Raw genomic sequence first — 9,654 nt, 5'->3', positions numbered from 1 at the left:
CATCCTCGCCCAAAGGTTTATTTCCTGTGTTTGTTCACTACAAAGAGAAAATAGTGCCAATGAGTTATGTATCTAGATAAATAGAAGTGAAAATTACATGGGGAAAGACTTACTCTTGGTTACAGATATGTATCTTCCTGAGCTTGTACTGAGACGTTGGGCTAGCATAGTCATATGGGCCAATGTAGCTAATGACTCCAATCAAATCTGTTTGAAAAAAGCATGTAGAAATTCGATTGTTGGCTGGAAAAAGATGTATTATCAGGAAGTTTGTTAAGCAATACCTAGACGGGGTTTGGGTTGATTGTCTTTTGATGGAAGCTGATCAAACTGTGAGAAATCAAAGGCAAATCGAGGATTACTCGCTCCTCGCAATTGCATTAGACGGACCTTTGAGCTTGTTTTAAACTGAAGCATGTAGCTTTGGTGGTGGTAAATGAACTTCTTGTATGTAGCATGAACAGCATTAACATCTGTCAACATGTAGACAGAACCCAGAGAGAGCAGTGGACGAAATTGTTTTTCAACTTTTTTGGGTATGGTTATTTGTACCATAGCACCCTGCAATAGTACGATGACTTTATTCTAAGTTCATTTTTTCCTCAAAATAATTTAATTTCCTGAAATCATTTCATTTTGCATAGTATCCAGCCAACAGACCATAAATTGATATAAGCCCGAAACTGTAAGTTTTCTAAAGAGAAGGCTAACACTTTAAATGGAAAAAAGATAGGAATTACAAAATTTAGTGAGTAAGTGTCGCACCAGTGGCACCCGGGGTACCACCGCTGCATGACGCGTGGGCCACCTCGCTTGCTCCCCGGAAGGATCGCACCCCGGGCAGCACCACACAAGCTGCTCGGCAAGTCACCAGCCCGGCAGGGTTAGCCGGGCTACGGGCCTGGGCGCTTCCCGGGGAGGTCACTGGCCGGGAAGGGCGTTCCCGGACGCAGGCACCCGTTACAGGAGCGGGACCAAGCGGGCAGGACAACGACGCCACGTGGCCGCTCGGCGGGCTCCTTGTGCGCCAGGCTCGTCAGAGCGAGGAGTGAAGCACAAGCAAACATTAAATGCTCCGACAGAAAGGGGATTCCCCGTCCAGTCAGTCTACAGTGACTGGCCCGGTGTGAATTCTAGGCACGTAGCGCCCTAACTGCAGGGCTACTCATCCTGCAAGCCAGCACACTGAGGGCAAGCTGCTCTAGTTCTTTGCTCGCCACTTGTCACCCATGCACCGTGGCACCTGTGGTATCCCCTTGAGTATAAAAGGAGGACCCCCGCCAACGGTCGGGGGGTTGGTTCGTTCGGGTTCACTATTAGTTCTAGCCAGAAATAGCAAGTAGCACTTACCTAAAGAGAGAGAGCACCCGGGAACTCCCCCGGCAGCTTGTAAACCCTCGTTCACCGGTTCATAGCAAACACAGAAGCAGCACGTAGGGTTTTACACCTCAGGGTGGCCCGAACCTGGGTAAAAAGATCGGGTGTTCACTGACGCTTGACATTGGTCTCGTCGGCGATCGCCGGAGCAATCCCCGACGCCCACTGCCGAACCTAAAAGGGGGTGCTCACGCATCCCCGGTGTCTAAGCCCCGTGCTACGAAAGTAAGCTTAATACTTTACATCTACATGCATTTGTTTGATCGATATGTACTTGGATTTATAAGCTATAGCCTATGGCAGATGGCACACAAATTTTCTGAAATGAATGGAGAAGGTAGGTACAACATTATAGTGGTAGCAAAGCATTAGGCCATCATTACTGGTATTAGCACTTCAGGAACTAAGGTTTGGACATGTTTAATTAAGACCTCCTAATTGGGGTTCAGAATGCAAGACACAATGCTACTGCAATCCTTCTATGTTGACCTCATCTAACCATTGAAGTAGCAAATTCCAAGTTCAGAGTACCTGCTAAGCATATTTAGTTTAGAGTACAAATACTTAGCTTTTTTTCTTTTCTTTTTTCTCTGTAGACATGTGTGCATCTGAATTTGCATTTTGACCTACACTGAAACAAAGCTACAGAAATGGCACCTTGAACCATAAGGCTAGTGTAAAGAAAATGCATCATACTATATTGGTATATAGTATATACTGCAGTTTCCACATTGATTAATATTTGAAGTATTTTAACCAATAATTTCGATATACTCGGATTGTTCTAACCATGTTTGGCTGTTTCCTAATACTAAGGCCTCTGTAATTTCTTCTCCACCCGGGACCATAGTAGCTTGTTGTTTCCCTTGTTGTTACCTCATCTCATTATCATTTTTCAATTCTCAACAGTGTCACTGTTCTAATTCAACCTATGGTTTCATATTGATGCACTATACACACCAAATTCATAAAATGCAGCCCTTGCACATATCTACGAATTCAGGAGCACGTTAGCTGTGTTGTTGATTAAGGCCACAACGATGGCACAGCATATGGTCCACCAAAATAATAAGCACTGCTGCATTTTTTACCATATAAAAATTCAAATCACCTGGGACTATCTGTTGTGAGTTTGCAACAGAAAAGAGAACACAATGAGAGTGGCATTGTTACCTCCAGGAACCCAATTCCTGTCCAGAAAAGAGAAAACAGAATATGGAAACTGCTAAGGCCTATACCGAATAAACCTGATGCTTGGATCTTGAGATGGTACAGGAGTCAGGGGTGTTATATTTCTTTTTCCTTTTGATCTTGAGAACACAATGAGAGTATTTCCTTTTCCTTTTGATATTCAGAGAAATAACTGATCAAAGCAGTAGGTATCGAATGCAGTTGTTACAGTTACCGATCCGTCTCAAGGTGATAAATTTATTTGTCTTATCTTGGAGCTCTGTGTGTTAATTTATTTGAAGAAGGCAAAACAGAGGGCAGCAGAAACTCAGGAAATCAAGCTCAGAATATGCAAAACTAAAAATTGGATTGATGTTGCTTGCTCTCTCCGTCCAACAAAAGATGTCTCAAGTTTCTCAAAATTTGGATGTATCTAGACATGACTTAGTGTATAGATGCATTCAAATTTAGTCAAAGTTGAGACATCTTTTATTGGACGGAGGGAGTAAATCTTTTGCAAGAAGTATTCCATCAATGCTGAGCAAAGAATCAGCAGTCTTGGCATATTTATTTTTTGTATGCCATAGCCGTATGAGCCGGCCGAAAACTTTGCAATTTTGTCGTCCTATAGTAATGTCTCCAAATTCTGTAGGAGATCCCATGGCTGACGTATATCTGGAAGAACACATCATTATATCATTTTGTCTACACGATTCAAGCATGTAATATTGATACGAACAGCATAAAAGTTAAATGAAAGTTAAATGCTAGGGGATGCGGCGTTCGGGGTGGAGCCAGTGGGCGGCGGGGACGCGGCGGTCGGGGCTGAGACGGGGACGGCGGTCGGTGGAGGCCTGGGCTGAGCTCGTGGGCGGCGGGACTCAGCTCGGTGGTTGCAGCCTGCCGCGGCGGGCCAGGGATGCGGCGGTCAGGGCGGAACAGTGGGCGGCGGGGACGCGGCGGCCGGGGCTGAGCCGTTGCGCGTGGGCGGCGGGGATTGAGCTCGGTGGTTGCAGCGCGCAACGGCGGCAGGGCCTAGCACATCGCGCATGATTTGAGCGGACAGGCTAATTAGAAGCGGCGGCCAGTTCGAGCAGTCAGGCTGGGCAGGCTAACGTGGGTGGATTAGAAGATGGGATTATGGAATGTTGACGTGGACGCGGATAGGCTGCATGTTGAGCTTGCTAAATTAACTGCAGTTAGCGGGTTTTAATTTTATAGAGTTTATAGATATAGATATGAAAAAAGCCAAACGGGACTTGTCTTGTGGGATGTCATAGCTGCACTACAAGTGATCAAGAAATCTGCACACCAACGTTTCTGGAGACTATACTGCATCAATGGGTTTCAGATGACCAACATTGTGTTTCTGTCGATATCACATATCAACCTATAAATGACATGATCTCCAAGGCCAGCTCGCGGAAGCTACACTGGCTGAATATTATCTGTAGAAAAGTAATGCTTAGCGATCATGCACAGCATTCTCCTATTGGAGGCAATAGTATTGGTGCCTCAACTGATTTATGGAACAATCTTCTAGTGAGCAGGGAAAGAGAGCTACGAGAGAGGCTTGTGGCTTTCACTTTTTCTGCTGTCTTGACTAGTCGAACCTCCTATTTTCTCAAGGGCTCATGTACTGAAAACAGATGGTTTCCTGTTGGAGTTGTCCAGATGGAATCTTGGGTATCTATGAACAGTGGAGTGTGTAACAAGTCTCTCAGTTCGGCTATCAAAGATATAGGAAAAACTTATTTGTGTTTGCTAAATTTATTGATCATCAACCGTAGTTTTTGTTTTTGAGAGGACATAAAACATGTGTTAGTTTTTTAGTGCACTGGAACGTAGAATTGGGTATTATATCTGCTTCTTAATTACTTTCCTTTTTGCAGGATCGACTCTGTGTGTGAATATTCAGTTGACGAAACCTACGCCTATTGCTCTGCACCAGTTCACTTCCAGTCACCTGATGTAGCCTTGCGTGGAGGTGGTGATCCTGCTATTGCTCCAGCTGAAAGGCACAAGTTGTCAAGCTTAAGATGCACAGCATCGATGAGTCTCCCCCCAGTACAGAAGCTAGTGGTGGGATTTTGCTGCCAAAGTGCATGTCTCTTTGTCTTTTGCAGCATTGTGCATTTGTTCTTTGTGTACATAGTACTGTCGAAAAGGATCTTAAGATAAGCTTTAACGGATATGAAACCATGGAAAGGAATATCATCCCCATTAAGTCCTGGATTCTCAGGAGAGGAGGTCCGCCAGGCTGTCTTCCAGATGGAGCACAACAAATCCCCGGGTCCAGATGGTTTTCCGGAGGAATTCTATCAAACTTTCTGGAAGGTAATTAAAGGGGATCTTATGGCGCTTTTTGCAGATTTTCACAAAGCTGCCTTACCTCTATATAGGCTCAATTTTGGTATTATCACGTTACTACCTAAAGGGTCAGAGGCCACCAAGATTCAACAATACCGTCCCATTTGTCTTCTAAATGTGAGCTTCAATTTTTTTACCAAAGTTGGAACAAATCGCATAACCTCTGTGGCGCTTAATGTTATTCAGCTCACACAGACCGCGTTTCTACCCGGTCGGTTTATCATGGAAGGAGTCGTGATTTTACACGAAACTATACATGAGATGCACTCAAAGAAACTTGATGGGGTTATCTTTAAAATTGATTTTGAAAAGGCTTATGATAAGGTGCGTTGGCCTTTTTTACAACAGGCTTTACGGCTGAAAGGTTTCTCTCTCAAGTGGTGTGCGTGGGTTGATAATTTTGTTAAAAAAGGGAGTGTGGTTGTGAAGGGGTTGTGAAGGTGAATGATGATGTTGGCCCTTTCTTCCAAACCGGCGAAGGATTGCGGCAAGGGGACCCTTTATCCCCGATTCTTTTCAATATTATTGCTGATATGCTGGCCACCCTCATCAATAGAGCTAAGGGTGAGGGTCTGATTAGTGGAGTTATTCCTCATTTAGTGGACGATGGTTTGTCGATACTCCAATATGCCGATGACACGATTCTGTTTATGGATCATGATTTGGCCAAGGCTTCTAATCTGAAACTTATCCTTTGTGTTTTGGAACAACTCTCGGGTCTTAAGATCATGATCATAAGAGCGAGTTATATTGTTTTGGGGCTGCGAAGGATTTTGAAGTGGAGTATACTAGGCTGTTTTGTTGCGAGGTGGGCTCGTTCCCATTTAAATACCTAGGGATACCCATGCATTTTCAGAAGCTTCGTAATCAAGACTGGAAAAATGTTGAAGATTGTTTTGAAAAGCGGTTGAGCAGCTGGAGATCAAAAAATCTCTCTTGCGGGGGATGTTTGGTGCTAATTAATTCTGTGCTAAGCAGTCTCCCAATATTTATGATGTCCTTTTTGGAAATCCCAAAGGGGGTGAGGAAGCGATTGGATTTGTATAGGTCTCGCTTTTTTTTGCAATTTGACCATCATAAGAAAAAATATAGGTTAGCAAAGTGGGAGTTTCAGGTGGAAGATCTTTTCCTTTAGTTTGGGGAGTTTCAGGTGGAGAATGGTGAATCAATTCGCTTTTGGAAAGACAGGTGGTGTGGGGACTTGCTGCTTTGTGATAAGTACCCTCGACTGTTTCACATTGTTCGGAATAAACATGTCACTGTAGCTTTTGTTCTTGGAGTCTCTCAACCACATGTTGAGTTCCGCCGAACATTGCTAGGCCACCACCTTGAGGCCTGGAATCAAATTATGATTCGGTTGCTTCGGTTCATTTATCGACCGAGCAAGACTCCTTCCGATGGAGCCTTCTTCCCTCAGGGATCTTTTCCGTTAAATCGATGTATTCAAGACTTTTGGACACTCAGGTCCGCTTTAGATCGAAATTACTGTGGCGTCTAAAGCTTCCGCTAAAAATTATGGTGTTTCTTTGGTTCCTTTGTCGAGGGTTTATACTAACAAAGGACAACTTGATTAAGCGTAGATGGCAAGGGAACACCCGTTGTGTTTTCTGCCATGAACATGAGACTATCCAACACCTCTTTTTTGATTGCGCGATGGCAAAGGTTGCTTGGAAAGCGGTCCGTTTGGCTTTTAATATTGTACCTCCGAACAATATGGCTCAGATTTTTGGTCCTTGGTTGCGGGGGGTGGACAAGAACTTGCGTCCCCTAATTTTAGTTGGGGCCGCAGCCGTTTTTTGGTCTATTTGGTTATGTTGTAATGACATTGTTTTTGATAGAAAAAAGGTGCGTTCTTGTATGCAGGTGTTGCTCTTATGTACAAATTAGTTGCGATTATGCGCGTTGTTACACAAGGTGCAACACAAGAAACCGATGGAATTTGGCGCCAAGCGACTAGAGTGGATCACCAGGGAGTTTATATCCCAGTTTGGGTGGCGTGCTAGCTCTAAATTACTTAGTATGTAGACCAATTTCATGTGTGGGCTGTCACACTTTTGGATGGTGTCATGTGTTTCAATTGTCATGAATAATGTAAGACATTTGGCTGTATGCATCCTAGATGCAGAGGTCGGGGGTAATAAAGTTTCCATTTTCTTAAAAAATAAATTAAGTCCTGGATTTGTTTTTGTACTTGTCCTGAATTAATTGAGCTACAGACATCCTTTTGATATAACACACAATTAAGAAGTTTTTACGGGACATGCAGGGACCAGAAACGACCTGAGCTTTATCTTGCATACAGCACGCACATTTTATTGGCTAATTAGCGTGCTAGTAGGCTCTTAACAAGGTGCCACTGAGTTTCTTGTTATGGTATTTCAAGGATACCATAATCTCTCTTTGGGATGCTTTTTGAGAGTGACTGCTGAAGTTTGTGTTGGTCAGCCTGCACTGGCATCTGTAGCTTCAGTAGAGATTAAGAATCAGATTGTCTAGAGCTAGAATAAGGGTTCAAGAGAAGATAATGGTGCATTGTTATCACGTCCTGAGGTGGAGGAACATAGATTGGTAACTCTTTCTTGTATCCTTGCAATAGGACTTCCAGACAAGTACTAATTCTATCTAATTGAAACTCTTATCTCCTAATTTATCTCAACTTCCATATTTGAACTTGTAGTTGTGTAATTTGACACAAAGTCAACCTTGCGCCCTTGCCGTGGTAATGTCTCTGGTTATTTTAACAGCCATGTCCAATCGCAATGGGAGTTTTTTTAACGAAATAGTCATGACAGAATTTGGCAACGAAGACATAACTCCAGCGTGCTAACAGCAAAATAATCAGGCCAATAAACTTTGCAAGAGAATTTTTTAGTATCAAGGGCTATTATTATACATAAGCACAGATGGTACATATACAACATAAGTGTCAAAAAGGTCTTTTAGGTAACATAAGCAGCTACAATTACTACCACTTGGAGGAAAACACAAGGGTCAGACCCTTGTGTCAATAAATTAAATCCCATTGACTCAGACATGAACAATGCAGCGGCAGATAGATCAAACCATCAGTGATTCCAAAAATAAAAAAGCGGTGTCACGAAAGGACCTGACTAATTTGAATATGCATGGCAGAAACGGAGTCACCGCAGACAAACAACAATAATTGATGTACTTAACAATCCTCGACTTGCTTTCTCACTACAGGAAGAAAACATTATACCATGATCCTAAATATTTGTTAACCAATCTGATCAATTGACATAATAAAAGAGAAACATATGAAAAATAATACCGTTTCATGGATGAAGACCTAATAAAAATCGAAGGAAAAAAACTATCTGCACATAAAAGTGATTGCACGGGCGGAGGACCCGGTAGGGCAAGGTAGGGCGGCCGCCCCACCTTGATTTTCGCCTCAGTTATGAATTGGGGAAGATGAAATGGGGAGCTAAAGGGTGGATCCGTTCGTGGGGTGATGAGAGGAGAAACGGTTGGGAGAGAGAGAGAGGGGGGGGGGGGGAGAGATCAGCGGTGGTGGCGCTGGCACGAGGAGGAAGACGAGCCACGGAGCGAGCCTGTGAGACCTGACCTGGTCTAGTTGTCCATCGAGTTAGACTAAAACTAGGGGGGATTTGATCTGATCTTTAACCCCACACAAGGACTGCGGGAGGAAAGGGAGCAGACATGGCATGCAGGTCGACGAGCACCAGCTGACCCTGGCGCCCGGCAGTGCCACCATGTAGCGACGAACGGGAGGGAGGGAGGAGGAGGAGGTACCTGCAGCAGTGGACGATGAGGTCGTAGAAGGTTGCTGCAGTGGAGGTCGCCACCTCAGCTCCCGCCGTCGCCGGCAGATGAAGAGAGAAGACAGGGGTCGGTGACAAACTGAAGAACCACAAGACATGCGATGTTGTTTTATGTCATGGAATCGATTCAGAGCAATCTGTTTTGGCACCCAACCAGAGGAACTGCGATTTTTTTTTGCACGAAAGAGGAACCGAGAACTATCAAACAAAAGAGTAAATGGGATTTTCAACATTTGCAACATCACATGTCATAGATTTATCAAGTTTCAGCATGATGGAAAATTAGACCTGATATCATATGATTTTCTTCCAAGTGAGGGGGCCTGAGCGCTCGGCAGTGAGATGGGGCAGAGAGAGGGAGAGGTGTATTAGCTGGCCAACGGCTCGCTTCGCTACTAACCGGGCTTAGCCCGGACCGTCCCTCAGACTCACATATAAACGGAGTGCCGTGCTGCCGCTAAGGCGAAAGGCACGCCTAGGCACGACCCATGTGAAAAACAAGGTAATCGCATAATTCATCTGATGTAAATAGATTTTTTTTTGCTTGTACTTGTCTATTTCCCCGTCCTTTTAACCACGACTCATGAAGCGTTTCTCGTAGGACAACCTCTTAATTATTTTGGCTATATACGGTCCATGCACGATTGCTCACTATTGTCTTAGTTGTCTTCCTTTTACCCGCATTTCTTGCTTAATGACAATAAAGAATCATTATCAGGTGGTGTATTTTTCTTTACCTAAGTTATAAGAAGTTCCGATTTGACAGATCATGTTTCGGCTTATGTAGTTCTTGCTGATGAGATATCACTCTAGAAGTATGGAGAAGAATCTTGTTTATTATGTTGAATATCTAATTGCTCTTTTTAGTTCGGTAGGTAAATATGAAGATATCTTACAAATAAAAATATAACTATATATTTACTCTTGTAGA

This window comes from Brachypodium distachyon, chromosome 1 (genome assembly GCF_000005505.3).
Source record: "Brachypodium distachyon strain Bd21 chromosome 1, Brachypodium_distachyon_v3.0, whole genome shotgun sequence".
In the NCBI taxonomy this organism is placed as follows: Eukaryota; Viridiplantae; Streptophyta; class Magnoliopsida; order Poales; family Poaceae; genus Brachypodium; species Brachypodium distachyon.
This window is presented reverse-complemented; position numbering follows the sequence as displayed.